The 18,456-nt window shown below is 37.4% G+C and overlaps 1 long non-coding RNA gene across 1 annotated transcript in view; it reads right to left on the reverse strand.

Annotated features, from left to right (window-relative positions):
- Nucleotides 1-394: 394 nt before the first annotated feature.
- Nucleotides 395-18,456, reverse strand: part of LOC123572389 (uncharacterized) — a 29,180-nt gene continuing 11,118 nt past the window's right edge. Inside the window, exons 2-3 of the long non-coding RNA XR_006696933.2 lie at nucleotides 11,333-11,402; nucleotides 395-1,820 (exon numbers count right to left, since the gene is read on the reverse strand). This is a non-coding gene — a long non-coding RNA (uncharacterized lncRNA). The remainder of the gene's footprint in view (nucleotides 1,821-11,332; nucleotides 11,403-18,456) is intronic.

An 18,456-nucleotide genomic window follows, 5' to 3' on the forward strand; every position in this document is an offset into this window, starting at 1 on the left:
AATTAAATTGATTTAATTTAATTAAATCAATTATATAAATGAGCAGAATTTTGGGACAGCCAATTAATTTTCTCTCTGACCAATATTATTCTGTTTTCTTAATATCATTTTTCTTAGTAATTTATTACAGTCTAGACACAACTTCATCGATTTGGTTTTGTGAATATACAATACTACTTATAATCTTTCAATGGGTTATTATAGCACGCAGTTGCCATATTTCTTATATACAAGGATCAGAATGTTTTACTACGGCCTACTTCCCTGGCCCCATCCACCCCAAGCCTCCTTCATTCACTGTGTTCTTATGTGACAGGGCTTCTATGAGGTACTTAAAACATCCATGTTCCTTTAACAACTCCTTTACAATTTTTTCTTATTTCATTCTCTCTCCTCTCTCTTGGAGAAAATCAAATAATGGCCCAAAGATACAGATTCAGAGCTATGACCTGGAGCTAGAAAACATTTATTGTTAGTCACTAAATTTTTCAATCATATCCTAAAGAAAATTAACAACTCTTAGTCATCAAAAATGTTTTATAACAGAATAACTCCAAAATATCCATTGAAAAAAAAGGATGAACAGTTGATTTTTGGTCCTTATTCTAACTTCAAGGACATTGTAGGACATGATCCTTGGCCAATCTCTGACAATATTAATTAAAGGAATTCTTAGACGTTTTCACAACCAATTTAAGTGAGAATCTAGACAGGAATGGCCTGCTGGATTAAACACCTCTATTTTATCAGAGAGTAGGATTGCAACCCCTGCTTTTTTTCTGTTTTCCATTTGCTTGTTAGATCTTCCTCCATTCCTTTATTTTGAGCCTATGTGTGTCTCTGCACATGAGATGGGTCTCTTGAATATAGCACACTGATGGGTCTTGATTCTTTATCCAATTTGCCAGTCTGTGTCTTTTAATTAGAGCATTTAGCCCATTTACGTTGAAGGTTAATATTGTTACATGTGAATTTGATCCAGTCATTTTAATGTTAACTGGTTATTTTGCTCGTTAGTTGATGCAGCTTCTTCCTAGCATCGATGGTCTTTACAATTTGGCATCTTTTTGCAGTGGCTGGTACCGGTTGTTCCTTTCCATGTTTAGTGCTACCTTCAGGAGCTGTTGTAAGGCAGGCCTGGTGGTGACAAAATCTCTCAGCATTTGTTTGTTTGTAAAGGATTTTGTTTCTCCTTCATTTATGAAGTTTAGTTTGGCTGGTTATGAAATTCTGGGTTGGAAATTCTTTTCTTTAAAAATGTTGAATATTGGCCCCCTCTCTCTTCTGGCTTGTAGAGTTTCTGCTGAGAGATCCACTGTCAGTCTGATGGGCTTCCCCTTGTGGGTAACCCGACCTTTCTCTCTGACTGACCTTAACATTTTTTCCTTCATTTCAACGTTGCTGAATCTGACAATTGTGTGTCTTACAGTTGCTCTTCTTGAGGAGTAACTTTGTGGGGTTCTCTGTATTTCCTGAATTTGAATGTTGGCCTGTCTTGCTAGGTTGGGAAGTTCTCCTGGATAATATCCTGCAGAGTGTTTTCCAACTTGGTTCCATTCTCCCTGTCACTTTCAGGTACACCAATCACACGTAGATTTGGTATTTTCACATAGACCCATATTTCTTGGAGACTTTGTCCGTTTCTTTTTACTCTTTTTTCTCTAAACTTCTCTTCTCTCTTCATTTCATTCATTTGATCTCAAATCACTGATACCCATTCTTCCACTTGATTGAATTGGCTACTGAAGCTTGTGCATGCATCATATAGTTTTTATGCCCTGGTTTTCAACTCCATCAGGTCACATAAGGTCTTTTTTATGCTGTGAAGGCAGAAATAAAGATGTTCTTTGAAACCAGTGAGAACAAAGACACAGCATACCAGAATCTCTGGAACACATTTAAAACAGTGTGTAGAGGGAAATTTATAGCACTAAATGCTCACAAGAGAAAGCAGGAAAAACAAAAAATTGACACCCTAACATCACAATTAAAAGAGCTAGAAAAGCAAGAGCAAACACATGCAAATGCTAGCAGAAGGCAAGCAATAGCTAAGATCAGAGCAGAGCTGAAGGAGATGGAGACAGAGAAAAACGCTTCAAAAACATCAATGAATCCAGGAGCTGGTTTTTTGAAGAGATCAACAAAATTGATAGACCGCTAGCAAGACTAATAAAGAAGACAAGAGAGAAGAATCAAATAGATGCAATAAAAAATGATAAAGGGGATATCACCAGCAATCCCTCGGAAATACAAACTACCATCAGAGAATACTATAAACACCTCTATGCAAATAAACTAAAAAATCTAGAAGAAACTAATAAATTCCTGGACACATACACCCTCCCAAGACTAAACCAGGAAGAAGTTGAATCCCTGAATAGACTAATAACAGGCTCTGAAATTTAGGCAATAATTAATAGCTTACCAACCAAAAAAAGTCCAGGACCAGACAGATTCACAGTCAAATTCTACCAGTGGTACAAAGAGGAGCTGGTACCATTCTTTCTGAAACTATCCCAATCAATAGAAAAACAGGGAATCCTCCCTAACTCATTTTACGAGGCCAGCATCATCCAGATACCAAAGTCTGGCAGAGACACAACAAAAAAAGAGAATTTTAGACCAATATCCCTAATGAACTTCAATGCAAAAATCCTCAATAAAATACTGGCAAACTGAATCCAGCAGCAAATCAAAAAACTTATCCACCATGATCAAGTTGACTTCAATCCTGGGATGCAAGGTTGGTTCAACATACGCAAATCAATAAACGTAATCCAGCATATAAACAGAAACAAAGACAAACACCACATGATTATCTCAATAAATGCAGAAAAGGCCTTTGATAAAATTCAACAGCCCTTAGGCTAAAAACTCTTAATAAACTAGGTATTGATGGAACGGATCTTAAAAAAAGAAGAGCTATTTATGACAAACCCACGGCCAATATCATACTGAATGGGCAAAAACTGGAAGCATTCCCTTTGAAAACTGGCACAAGACAGGGATGCTCTCTCTCACCACTCCTATTCAACGTAGTGTTGGAATTTCTGGCCAGGGCAATCAGGCAGGAGAAAGAATAAAGGGTTTTCAATTAGGAAAAGAGGAAGTCAAATAGTCCCTGTTTGCAGATGACATGTTTGTATATTTAGAAAACCCCATCATCTTAGCCCAAAATCTCCTTAAGCTGGTAAGCAACTTCAGCAAAGTCTCAGGATACAAAATCAATGTGAAAAAATCAAAAGCATTCCTATACACCAATAACAGAAAAACAGCCAAATCATGAGTGAACTTGCATTCACAATTACTTCAAAAAGAATAAAGTACCTAGGAATCCAACTTACAAGGGATGTGAAGGACCTCTACGAGGAGAACTACAAACCACTGCTCAATAAAATAAAAGAGGACACAAACAAATGGAAGAACATTCCATACTCATGGATAGGAAGAATCAATATTGTGAAAATGACCATACTGACCAAGGTAATTTATAGATTCAATGCTATTCCCATCAAGCTACCAATGACTTTCTTCATAGAATTGGAAAAAATTACTTTAAAGTTCATATGCAACCAAAAAAGAGCCCACATTGCCAAGACAATCCTAAGCCAAAAGAACAAAGCTGGAGGCATCATGCTACCTGACTTCAAACTATACTACAAGGCTACGGTAACCACAACCAGCATGGTACTGGTAGCAAAACAGAGATATAGATCAATGGAACAGAACAGAGCCCTCAGAAATAATACCGCACATCTACAAACATCTGATCTTTGGCAAGCCTGACAAAAACAATAAATGGGGAAATGATTCCCTATTTAATAAATGGTGCTGAGAAAACTGGCTAGCCATAAGTAGAAAGCTGAAACTCAATCCCTTCCTTACACCTTATACAAAAATTAATTCAAGATGGATTAAAGACTTAAATGCTAGACCTAAAGCCATAAAAACCCTAGAAGAAAGCCTAGGCAATACCATTCAGGACATAGGCATGCAGAAGGACTTCATGACTAAAACACCAAAAGCAATGGCAACAAAAGCCAAAACTGACAAATGGGATCTAATTCAACTAAAGAGCGTCTGCACAGCAAAAGAAACTACCATCAGAGTGAACAGGCAACCTACAGAATGGGAGGAAATGTTTACAATCTACCCATATGACAAAGGGCTAATATCCAGAATCTACAAAGAACTTAAACAAATTTACAAGAAAAAAGACAACCCCATCAAAAAATGGGCAAAGGATATGAACAGACACTTCTCAAAAGAAGACATTTATGCAGCAAACAGACACATGAAAAAATGCTCATCATCACTGGCCATCAGAGAAATGCAAATCCAAACCACAATGAGATATCATCTCACACCAGTTAGAATGGCGATCATTAAAATATCAGGAAACAACAGGTGCTGGAGAGGATGTGGAGAAATAGGAACACTTTTACACTGTTGGTGGGACTGTAAACTAGTTCAACCATTGTGTAAGACAGTGTGGCGATTCCTCAAGGATCTAGAACTAGAAATACCATTTGACCCAGCCATCCCATTACTGGGTATATTCCCAAATAATTATAAATCATGCTGCTACAAAGACACATGCACACGTATGTTTATTGCAGCACTATTCACAATAGCAAAGACTTGGAACCAACCCAAATGTCCATCAATGATAGACTGGATTAAGAAAATGTGGAATACTATGCAGGCATAAAAAAGGATGAGTTCATGTCTTTTGTAGGGACATGGATCAAGCTGGAAACCATCATTCGCAGCAAACTATGGCAAGAACAGAAAACCAAACACCTATGCTCTCACTCATAAGTGGAATTGAACAATGAGAACACTTGGACACAGGGTGGGGAACATCACACACTGGGGCCTGTCGTGGGGCAGGGGGAGGGGGGAGGGATAGCATTAGGAGATATTCCTAATGTAAATGACGAGTTAATGGGTGCAGCATACCAACATGGCACATGTGTACATATGTAACAAACTTGCACGTTGTGCACATGTACCCTGGAACTTAAAGTATAATTAAAAAAAAAAAAAAGAAGACTCAAACCAGGAAAGATCCCTTCTAAGCTCACTCAGTGCTTGACGGCAGTATTCAGTGCTGTAGGCTGCTTGGCTGAAGGCCTAATTTCTAGATTGGCTTTTGCTGGCTAGAGACCATTCTCATTTTCTTGTACCATGATATCTTAAATGTGACAACTTCCATCAAAGCTACAAGCTGAGAAGGCAGTAGAGAGTCATCTTGTAAGACAGAAGTCCCAAGCTTTTGTAGCCTCATCTTGGAAGTGACATATCACTTTTGCCATATTCTGTTGGTTCCAGTCCCAACTTAGGGGAAAGGATTACATCATTTCTCAGTGCCAGAAGATGATGATCATTGTTGGCTATCATAGATGTACACCTACCACGCACAGAAGAAACATAAGTCTAAATAACTCAAGTAGTTTGTGTAATTGAAATAAAGCATGCAATTGGAAAGGTGTGATGTCTTTGAATGTCAGAATATAGGATAGTACTAACCACATATTTGTAGTTGCCAGCCTACTTGATATTGAAGGCATATTTTTTCTTTAGAGTAGCATTTTACACAATTAAACATAATTTACTTGATTAATTTCCTTTCAGGCAAAGAGTCAGACACAGGAAAGACATGGTCTAAATTATAGTGTTTTAAATAATATAAGTGATTATACCTAACAGAATGCTGAACATATATATGTTTTTATCAGGTTCTATGATTATTAATTTCATAGATATTAATATCTATGGTAAATAAACAAACCACCTATATAAATGTGTTTACATATCCAACTTTCAATATTAGCAATATAAATTACTATTTATATGTGCTTTTTAAAAACATTAAAATAAGATGGAATTTTTATATGTAATATTATCAGTAATACATGATAAATCCATCCTAAATATAAAAGATGTGAATTTTAAATCAAAATAACAACTATATATATAATAACATATAGTTAATAATAACTATATATTATTAACAATAATATATAAGTATATATTAAAGAAATGCCAGTTAAGTGAATTCTGTAGCAATCACCAAAATATTTTTAAGTGTGCTTATGATCAAAACTTTGCCAAACCATTTAGATCTACAGAAAATATATCAAGGAGTTAACTAGGAATTAATTATGTAATAAACATATCACATAGTAAATATTTAAACGTTTTAACAACTTGTTAAGCTAGATATGAATATTAGTCCCATCAAGAGAATTAGGAAATACAAGCAGACAAATTCATTACCTTGAAGTTCATAAATGTTGACAAATAGCAGAGCCAAGTTTTCAAATCAAGTGGTCTGGTGTCAGAGTATTTGCTGACACCAGCATGCTGGATTTTATTTTTTCTTTTTGGATTTTTTTACAAAACACAATTTTAGTGCATGAAATTTTCTTGTAAAAACAATTAACAACAATAAATATTTAAGTAAATTATTAAAATAAAAATTGCTTACAAGTGTATATAATTACAAACTTATCCACCTCCGGCAATTTCTAATTATCTTTCCGTATTTGAAAAAAGGGAATGTATCATCTTCTATGAGCCTTAATCCATGACTGAATTACACCAAACTCAAAACTCATTAGGTTCTAAAACTGCCTGTTGATTTTTGTGAAACTCAGTTTAATGCCTTCTTATTTATTAGTACTTGATGTTAAATGTATTCAGACTAGGCCTTTTATCCCTGCTAACACTTTTAACTCACTCAGCTCACTTCCCTGGTAATTTCTTTTTTTGTTGTTTTTTTTGTTTTTGTTTTTATTATTATTATAATTTCAGTTCTAGGGTACATGTGCACAACGTGCAGGTTTGTTACATATGTATACATGTGCCATGTTGGTGTGCTGCACCCATTAACTCGTCATTTACATTAGGTATGTCTCCTAATGTTATTCCTCCCCTCCTTCCCACAATAGGACCCAGTGTGTGATGTTCCCTTTCCTGTGTCCAAGTGATCTCATTGTTCATTTCCCACCTATGAGTGAGAATATGTGGTATTTGGTTTTCTGTTCTTGCGATAGTTTGCTGAGAATGATGGTTTCCAGCTGCATCCATGTCCCTACAAAGGACACGAACTCATACTTTTTATGGCTGCATGGTATTCTATGGTGTATATGTGCCACATTTTCTTAATCCAGTCTGTCACTGATGGACATTTGGGTTGATTCTAAGTCTTTGCTATTGTGAATAGTGCCGCAATAAACAATCAAACAAACCTCAAGCAATACCAGTCATTCCCTAAATTCCCTTTCCTTTTATTATTTTTTTTTTCTACAGCCAATAACGTTTTGGGATTATCCTAGAATACAGTTTTCTCTGTTTGATTTATCTCAGTGTTTTTTTGCCTTCCGTCCATCCCTGATACTTTTTGTCTTCATTCCTCTGCCTATCTTGTAAAAATCTCCCTAACTTAAAAATATGTCATACATTTGTACAGACACAGTTTATCTGAGTATATTTATTCAATCAATTATGTAAAGCACAATAATACATAAAATATAAAATATATTATATTTAATACATAAAATATAAAATATTAAACATCATAATACATATTTTAATTTATAGGCCTCATCAAAGTGAATAATATATTAACAACAACAAAATGACCCGCTAGTGAAGGCAATCTTACTTCTTTCCCTCTTCACATAAAAATATTAAGTATACATTTTCACTGGAATTTAGAAGTTAAAAGTTCCTTAGCATTTAATATACAAAATAATCTTAATCCTATAATTGGGGATCAGTGAGACCTTTATAAATTAGTACTTTGGGAAGTGCTATATTTTTAAGGAAATTGCTTTAGCCTTCTTGAAGCTGTATATATATTCCAACTGAATTTATTAAAGAGAATATTGATTAGGATTGCATGCACTGAATTTATAAATGTATTTAGAAAGAATAGTTAACTCTACCAATATTGAGGATGTAATATTACCATTGAGTAAAGGAATATGCCTCTTTATTGATATAAGTATCTTCAATGTAAATTACAGTTTCTTCTTGTAATTGTGTTTACTTGTAGGCATTAAAGTTTTTTGTTGCACTTACAGGTGTACTGTCTGTACTATTTTCTAATTGCTTATGTCAGGAGCTTAGCTGAGCTGGGAGAGAAAGAGCTGAATTTTCAAGTGTTAGAATAGCTGATTAAAGCAACAAACCAAAAATTAAAGAGTTAATCACTTAACGTGACGGTATAAACAAGAGTCTAAAACCAGACAGCACTGGCTCCCCCTGTTCAGTTTTCCTCTATGGAAGTGCACACTGGTCAAAGGTCAAGTGGATAAGTTCAGAACCGGGGTCAGGTCAATGTTAAAGGAGCACAAATAAAAGGCTCCTGCAGTTTTGTGGACCCTGAGGTGGAGGGCTGGGGCCACTCGGGGGAAAGGACTAGGAGTTGAAAGGTACTGGCTACTGAGTCAGACAGGGGAAAAGGGTCTTCAAGGTTTCTCCTTGCTCCCTGCATAAGGAGGCCTCAGATGTCTGCAGAATACATCTTTCCAAGGCCTCAGATAAAGAGACTCCAGAATGAAGGCACAGTGACCAAGAATGTAAATGTGTGAAAAAGCATGACCGGCCATCCAGAGGTCTGAGATTGTGACTCTCTGTATAGACTGTGATGCACAAGTTGTACATCAAATCTGCTGCAGGGAGGGTAGCTTTCCCCTGTGAGTCTTGCCAGGTGAAGTCTCTCTAATTGCACAGGTAGGGTCAGGCCTGAAGAATCAACAGTAGACATTTAAGCGGTAGTCAGACTCCTCAGTTTAGTACTGCTATATAGAAAAGTATAGATTTTTATATGGTGATACAAAATCTACTTTAAAAAACTATTTTTAGATGATATCAGTATTATATCTCAAATTTTCTATATAGCTAATTTTATCTCATACAAAACAATGTACAATGACTTGTGGATAAATAACTTGGATCAGTAACATGATTTAAGGACATCATATTTGACTGAGTTTTCTGAAAAACAAAGTATTGGACGAGCCCCATATTGATGCTTTCACACATTAACCTGTTAGAGTGGAGAAATACAGACTGATTAAAAGCACAGGATATGGAGTCAGATTCCTAAGGTATGACCTTAGCTCTGCAACTGAGCTAGATTGTGCAGCCGGTGCATCACAGTCTATACAGAGTCACAATCTCAGGCCCCCTAGATGGCCGGTCATGTTTTTTCACACATTTACATTCTTAGTCACTGTGCCTTCATTCTGGAGTCTCTTTATCTGAGGCCTTGGAAAGACGTATTCCTCAGACATCTGCGGCCTCCTTATGCAGGGAGCAGGGGGAAACACTGAAGACAATTTTCCCCTGTCTACCTCAGTACTTAGAGCTTGATGATTTGGAGAATGTTGATTTTTTGTTTCTGTTTCATCTTGAAAATGGGGATAACAAAAATACCTACTTCATAAAAGTTTAAATATATTAATGTATTTATTGTGCTTAGATTTTATTTGTTCCCCTTCTTAATTCTACAAGAGTTTTTTGGACTCTCCAAGCCCAGTTCTGAATAAACTAAAATCTAGTCCGTCTGAAATGCTTCATGTTGCCACCAGCTACCTTCAGGTCTCATATATTACATATGCTGAAACCTGCCTTCCTTGTTTCTACTGGAAAATAACTCATTCTAAATCTTTACTTATTTTTATCAGATCAAGATACTGCCACTTACCATTTTCAGAGTGATGTCAACACATTCCTCCTGAATAACCGTGTTGCAGTAGGCTTACTTATTTTATATACATTTTCATTTTGTTCATAGTTACTTATATTTGTATTGTTTTTTAACTAGACTGTGAGCTTCTGGATAGCAAAGACTGTGTCTTTCAACCCTGTATACCTGGTTACAGCCACAGTACCTCATCTATGGCATGTGTTCTGTAAATGTCAGAGAGAAGGAAAATGGAGATGATGCTTTTTCCATGTGCCTGGTTCTACATGTTCTCTACAAACGTTTCTTTATTTCTCATTTTAAAACTGGGAGGCAGCATGTTTATCTTCATCTTTCAAATGAGAAAAGTAACTTTTGAGAGATTAACTGCTTTACAAAAGATCACACATGCAACAGTAATTATAAAGCAGGGCATGGTTCCTAGACCTGTCTGTTTCTAAAGTTCATGCTCTTTTCACTACCCCCTGCTGGAGTGAAAGATGTGACTTAAGCTGCATTTAAAGAAGGATGCCTGGTGCCATTGTGCATGATGCAAGGACTAGTAAGAGTTGTAATTCGTCTTAGAGGAAGAAAAGGTTACCTAAAAGAAGGCCTTTAGGGAAAGGGTGGCAGTAAGAAGGTAAACTAGCAGTAAAATCAGGAGGCTAAAACCTGGTAATTATGATGCTGTTGAAAGCAGGGGAACCAGTAAAGAATGCGTTCACTAGTGAGGTCACTTCAGGAATTATTATACTCTTTCCTTAAAACTAAGTCAGAGTTATTGTATTTATCTAACAGAGTCCAACAGGAGTGTACACACTCACTAACACCAGCTATATGAAAGGAGAATCAATCACATTACCCTGATCATCAAAATATCAGGGTGAATAGGATTAAGAATACAAGGCCTTTCCATAATTTTATTATACAATTACAAATTATTAATATTATAATGGTATATGCCTATCACTTTGTGTGATGGTTATTTTTATGTTAACATGACTGGGCCGTAGAGTACATAGAAATTTTTCAAACATTATTTTTCGTGCATCAGTGAAGGTGTTTCTGGATACAATTAACATTTGAATCTGTGGATTGAATACATCAAATTGCCCTCCCTGATGTGGTTGAGCCTCATCCAATCCACTGAAGGCATAAATCTAATAAAAGGCTGATTAAAAAAAGAACTGTTTCTCATCGCCTGATTGTCTTCAAACTTGGATATCCATCTTCTCCTACATTTGGACTCAAAGTAAAATATTGACTTATCCTTAATGTTCAGCCTACTGGCCTTCAGACTGGAAATACACCATTGACTCTCCTAGATCTCTAGCTTATTAATTGCATATTTTATTACTTGTTAGCCTTCATAATTATGTGTCTATAATAAATAATAATAAATATATAATAAATTTATTTTATAATAAATTTATTTGTCCATTGATAAAGACACAATTATGGGTTTAGATATAAAATCTCTTCATCTCTCTCTTATTTGTCTGTTTCTTTGGAGAACCTGGCCTAATTATACATTGTTAAATTATTATATAAAGGCACACAAAAAATAAAACAATGAAGAATTGAAATGTAAGACATTTCTCATAGTCACTGTTAAAAGGCAAGGAGTGCTACCTGCATTTGACGGATGCCAATCCATGATTCAATCTTTGCAACTTGGAGAAATGGTTACCTTTGGCTCATTCTGAAAACACAATAACATGTGATTAAATTTTCATGCACTTCAAAGAATAGTCATTATTGCTTCACAAAACATAAAAGCAAATCAGAATATCTATAGAATTCAAAAGATTACATACCAAAGTAAAAGCAAAAATACCTCATTAAAACAATATTTTGATAAAGCTATTTATTTATAATCTTGATATGAGAATAAAGAAAAGGACCCAACAAGAGTGCTATAGAACATTTATGTGCACACACAAATATATATTTATAAATACACATGTACTTGAGAATGTGATGGTTAATACTGAGTGTCAACTTGATTAGATTAAAGGATACAAAGCGTTAAACCTGGGTATGTCTGTGTGGGTGTTGCCAAAGTGATTAACAATCAGTGGTCTGGGGAAGACAGATCCACCCTTAATCTGGTGGGCACAATCTAACCATCTTCCAGCAAATATAAAGCGGGCAGAAAAATGTGAAAAGAAGACACGGGTCTAGCCTCCCATTGTACATCTTTCTCCCATGCTGGGTGCTTCCTGCCCTCAAACAACAGACTCCAAGTTACTGAGTTTTGAGACTCAAACTGGTTCTCCTTGCTCCTCAGCTTGCAGAGACCCTATTGTGGAACCTTGTGATTGTGTAAGTTAATGATTATTAGACTCCCCTTTATATATATATATATCCTGTAAGTACTGTACCTCTAAGAGAAACCTGACTAATATATCTTTGGTATGGTACCAGGAGTGGTTTTAAAGGAACAGAATATTAAGGGGGGAGTTCTTTCATTGCTTTTGGGGTTTCTGAAGTTGGCTGCTTCATATGATTAGACTCCAAAATGCTAAGGACTCTACTTTTAATAGTACAGAGAACACTGATAATCCTTGGCATGAACTGCTTAGAGAGTTATGCAAAATAAATGCGCTTGACACTCTAGATTCACCATTCATGAGAGGCAAGGAGTTTAGTAACTCTATACATAATACCTTTGACCATATGTGGAGAACCAAGGAACATAATGAAGCTGGTTGGTTGCTCCTAAGATCAGTGGACAAAAGTGATGAAAGAAAATGATGAACTCAGGGATTCTGTCTTCCGGCTTCAGAAGCAGATACTGAATCTCAAATCTGCTAAGATTGCCCTGAGTGAGAGTCTTATCTCCTGTAGAGAAAAAGTTGAAATTGTGGAATAAGAGACACAAGCTCATATCATGTGAGTGGCTGACCTGCAATGAAAGATGCATGCACAGTCTAGCCAGGTGACTACTGTTAAAGTGAGGGCATTGATTGGAAAGGAATGGGACCCTGCAACTTGGAGTGGAGATGTGTGGGAGGAACCTGATGAAGCTGGGGACACTGAGTTTGTAAACTCTGATCAATCTTTTTTTGCCAGAAGGAATAGCTTTCCCACCCCCAGTAATGGCAGCATCCCCTCCCTGACCCATGCTGCCATCAGCTTTTGTCTGAGGAGATAAACCCTGTGCTGCCTGAGGCAACAGTGATGGACTCCCTTGAGGCAGTTGCCAGGTAAGATAATGTAGATTCTCTTCCGAAGCCAGCCTCAACACCTCTGTTTGCTTCTAGAACTATAACTAGACTAAAGTCCCAGTGGCCCCTAGAGGTGAGGTTTAGGTTGTAACCCATGAGGAGCTGCATTAAACTCGAAGAGAACTATTTGAGTTCTCTAATTATATAAAAAGCAATCTGGAGAACAGGCATGAGAATGGATATTAAGGGTGTGGGATAATGGTGGAAAGAACATAGAGTTAGATCAGGCTGAATTTATTGATTTGGGGTCACTAAATAGGGATTCTGCATTTAATGTTGCAGATCAGAGAATTTAAAAAGTTTCTTATAGTGTATTTGCTTGGTTAGCTGAAGTATGGATTAAAAGATGGTCCCCCTCAGAGTGACCTGGAAATGCCTGATCTCCCATGGTTTAATGTAGAGGAAGGGATCCAAAGGCTTGGGGAGATTGAGATGATGGAGTGGATTAGTCACTTTAGCCCTACTCCTCCCAGCTAAGAGGGTCCAGAAGATATATCCTTGACCAATGCCTTGTGAAATAAATTGGTGAGGGAATCACCTGCATCTTTGAAGTGCACTGCAATTACTCCTTTTTGTAGGTCAGATCTAACTGTGAGAACTGCAGTCACTCAACTACAAAATTTACATACAATGGATCCTGAGATGGCAGGGGCCAAGTGGCAGCACTCAACCCATTGAAGGCAAGGTGGGTGTAACTACCATAATGGACAGCATAGGCAAAGCAGCAATCAGAATAGTCTGACTCATGTAGAGCTCTGGCATCAGCTAATTAATCACAGTGTTCCTAGAAGTGAATTTGATAAGAAGCCTAATACTTTTCCATTAAATTCATATAAGGAGAAAACTTCTAGGTCAAATGGTCAAAAGACTACTTTGAATTATAGAAATAGAGAATTGCGTCCCCTCAATTGATTTCCAGACTTGAGCCAATTTACAGACCTGGAACCGCTTGAATGAAGGGGAGGCCAGGGCCCCTTGAGGAAAGATTCCACTTCATTACTGACAATCTATGCTGTGAATCTTTCTCCCATCCTTCCCCAAGAAGACCTCCAGTCTTTTACCAGGGTAACTGTGCACTGGGGAAGGGGAAATGATCAGACATTTTGAGGACTACTGGACACTGGCTCTGAGCTGACGTTGATTCCAGGGGAACCAAAATGTCACTGTGGTCCTCCAGTTAAAGTTGGGGCTTATGGAGGTCAGGTAATCAATGGAGTTTTAGCTCAGGTCCAACTTACAGAGGGTCCAGTGGGTCTTTGAACTCATCCTGTGATCATTTCCCCAGTGCCAAAATGCATAATTGGCATAGTCATACTTAGCAGCTGGCAAAACCCCGACATTGGCTCACTGACTGTGAGCATGAGGGCTATTATGGTGGGAAAGGTCAAATGGAAGCCATTGACTTGGCAAATGCCTTTTTCTCCATTCCCGTCCATAAGGCCCAAAAGAAGCAATTTGCCTTCAGCTAGCAAGGCCATCAATATACCTTCACTGTCATACCTCAGGGATATATCAACTCTCCGGCTTAATGTCATGACAATATTCAGAGAGAACTTGATGGCTTTTCACTTCTGGAAAATATCACAGTGGTACATTCCATTGATGAAATTATGCTGATTGCATCCAGTGAGCAAGAAGTAGCAAACACACTGGACTTACTGGTGAGACGTGTGTGCAAGAGGATGGTGAGACGTGTGTGCAGGAAGATGGGAGATAAATATGACTAAAATTCAGGGAGCTTCTACCTCAGTAAAATTTCTAGGGATCCATTGGTGTGGGGCCTGTCAAAATATTCCTTCTAAAAATGGATAAGTTGCTGCATTTGGCCCCTCCTACAACCAAGAAAGAGGCACAGTGCCTAGTAGGCCTATTCAAATTTTGGAGGCAACACATTCCTCATTTGGGTGTGTTACTCCAACCCATTTATAGGGTGATGTGAAAGGCTGCCAGTTTTGAGTGGGGTCCAGAACAGGAGAAGGCTCCGCAACAGGTCCAGGCTACTGTGCAAGCTGCTCTGCCACTTGGGCCATATGACCCAGCAGATCCAATGGTGGTTGAGGTGTCAATGGCAGATAGGGATGCTGTTTGGACCTCTGGCAGGCCCCCATAGGTGAATCACAGTGGAGGCCTCTAGGATTTTGGAGCAAGGCCCTGCTATCTTCTGCAGATAACTACTCTCCTTTTGAGAGACTTCTCAGTGGAGAAGTTTAATAAGTGGATAGGATGACCTGTTTTGTAAACAACACTCAGCGTCTGTCTCCAGGCACCTCTGTCATTGCCCAATGGGCTCATGAGCAAAGTGGCCTTGGGGGCAGGGATGGAGGTTATGCATGGGCTCAGCAACATGGACTTCCACTCACCAAGGCTGACTTGGCTACATCCACTGCTGAGTGCCCAATTTCCCAGCAGTAGAGACAAACACTGAGCCCTTGATATGACACCATTCCCTGGGGTGATCGCCAGCTACCTGGTGGCACATTGATTATATTTCCATCATGGTAAAGGCAGAGGTTTGCCCTCACTGGAATAGACACTTACTCTGAGTGTGTGTTTTCCTATCCTGCACACAATGCTCTTGCCAAAACTACCATATGTGGACTCAAGGAATGCCTTATCCACCGTCATGGTATTCCACACAGCATTTCCTCTGACCAATGCACCCACTTTATCAATAAAGAAGTGTGGCCGTGGGCTCATGCTCATGTAATTAACAGGACTTTCCTTGTTCTCCATCATCCTGAAGCAGCTGGATTGATAGAACAGTGGAATGACCTTTTGGAGTCACAATTACAATGCCAACAAGGTGACAATACTTCGCAGGGCCGGGACAAAGTTCTCCAGAGGACTGTTTATCCTCTGAATCAGCATCCAATATATGGTAATGTTTCTGCCATAACCAGGATTCATGGGTCCATGAATCAAGGGATGGAAGTGTAAGTGGCACCACTCACCATCACCCCTAGTGATCCACTAGCTAAATATTTGCTTCCTGTTCCCACAACATTATGTTCTGCTGGCTTAGAGGTCTTAGTTCCAGAGGGAAGAAACTTGCCACCAGTAGACACAACAATTTCATTAAACTGGAGGTTAAGATTGGCACCTGGACACTTTGGGCTCCTCCTACTTTTAAGTCAACAGGCTAAGAAAGGTGTTACAGTGTTGGCTGGGGTGATTGACCCAGACTATCAAGATGAAATCAGTCTACTACTGCACAATGGAGGTAAAGAAGAGTATGCGACCAGTCGCAGTGACTCACACCTGTAATTCCAGCACTTTAGGAGGCTGAGGTGGGTGAATCACCTGAGGTCAGGAGTTCAAGACCAGCCTGGCCAACATGGTGAAATCCTGTCTCTACTAAAAATTACAAAAATTAACTGGGCGTTGTGGTGAGCACCTGTAATCCCAGCTACTTGAGAGGCTGAGGCAGGCGAATCACTTGAACCCGGGAGGCGGAGGTCGCAATGAGCAGAGAATGCGCCGTTGCGCTCCAGACTGGGTGACAGAGTGAAACTTTGTCTCAAAAAAAAAAAAAGAAGAGTATGCGTAGAATTCAGGAGATCCATTAGGGTGTCTCTTAGTATTACCATGCCCTGTGCTTAAGGTCAATGGGAAACTACAATAATCCAGTCCAGGACTAAAAGTGACCCAGACCCTTCAAGAATGAAGGTTTGGGTCACTCCACTAGGAAAAAAACCGGGACTTGCTGAGGTACTTGCTGAAGGCAAAGGGAATACAGAATAGGTAGTAGAAGAAGGTAGTCATCAATACTAGTCACAAACACGTGACCAACGGCAGAAATCAGGACTGTAATTGTCATGAGTATTTCCTCCTTCTTTTGTTGAAAACTTGTTTGTGCATGTGTACACTTGTACTAAGAAAATATCTTCATTTTATTTCCTTTTCCTTTATCATATGACATAAGATTTATTGACTTCATATCAGCATTTAAGTATTATTAACTTTATGTAATAAATTTAAAGACATGTTTTTAATCTGACTGTAATTTTACCTGATGTTTTATTTTCTGATTTTATTATTTCAATAGTTGAAGATGCAAACATATCAAAGTCTTTGAAAACATTTTAACACTTTTATATCATTAAATGACTTGTACAAATATTGGTGGTAATAGGACCCTTGAATTTATTACAGTGCTTAATAAATTTAAATTATAAAAATATATATTCCATATAAATATTTTTAAATAATTTTGTATTTGACATCCAAAACAACATTATGCATCATAATATTTGGTGGAATTTTTTTCTTAATTTTTGTTGTAACATTTTCCTTAAGATGTTTTGAAGTATTTTTTATAATATTAATTCCTATTATAGGACTTTTAAACATGTTGTTTGTTGTTATTTGTTCTAATATAATTGTGGCTCTATTTATAATGTGCTTATTTTAATATTAGATTGAACAGTATTTTAGGTTTTCTTGAAGTTTTACTATCTCAATCAATCTTATATATGGAGTCATGGTAAAAATCAACTTTTTTTTTTTTTTTTACTTTATCTTTAAAGTTATCTGATAGATAAATTATGCAATACATAGGTATTCAAATTTAAAGAGGTTTTGGGGTGCAAAGAAAAAACTGCAAAATGAACTTTAGAAAACATTCTTAAGTACCTTGTTATCAATGCTAAGTACATGTGTGTCCAACAATAGCTCTATAGAGAGAGATATTATATATACATATCAAGCTATACTATAAATAATGATCAATATCAGTGGAGTATGAGTAAAACCACAATTTCAGATATATACATGTCTTGAATACCACAAGGACACATATTTAGCATGACATTTATTTCCCTTTCTAATTCTCTATATTATGAACTGGATGCCTATCATGAACTGGATGCTTTCTGACCCACCTAGCCATAAAGTGGGTCATGCACAGCAACATTCCATCATCAAATGGAAGTGGTATATACGTGACTGAGCTCAAGTAGGCCTTGAAGGCACAAGTTACATGAGGAAGTGGTTCAAATGCCCATGGTCTCCACTAAATTCTGAATTTTTTCTGAAATTTTTATTTCTGAATATAATTTTAGGTTCTTGTTTTGATCACCAATTGCAATGTATTTAATCAGGCTTTAATAGGGGTATTGGGGTAGAAGTGGAAGTGGCACCACACACCATCACCCCAAGTGATCAACGAGCAAAATTTTTGCTTCCTGTTCCCGCAACATTATGTTCGACTGGCCTAGATGTCTTGGTTCCAGAGGGTGGAAACCTGCCACCAGGAGACACAATAAAATTGTCTATTTAGTTTTAAAAGATAGTAAACTTTTAATTTTAAATAATATTATTCTATTTGGGGTCTCAAAAACTAGCATTCTAATGTACTTTTTTTGGTAAGAACTGTAATGTAGTATGTCTTACTAAAGAAAGTCTCTAGTTCTGAAAACTCTAATGTAGTCTATCTTATTAAAGAAAGTCTCTGGTCCTAGTTAAATGTCTAAATTAATGAAAGTCACATGATGTGTCCTATGATCCTCCTATAAAAATATGGACCTT

The sequence above is a fragment of the Macaca fascicularis genome, chromosome 1, assembly GCF_037993035.2.
Source record: "Macaca fascicularis isolate 582-1 chromosome 1, T2T-MFA8v1.1".
Lineage (NCBI taxonomy): Eukaryota > Metazoa > Chordata > Mammalia > Primates > Cercopithecidae > Macaca > Macaca fascicularis.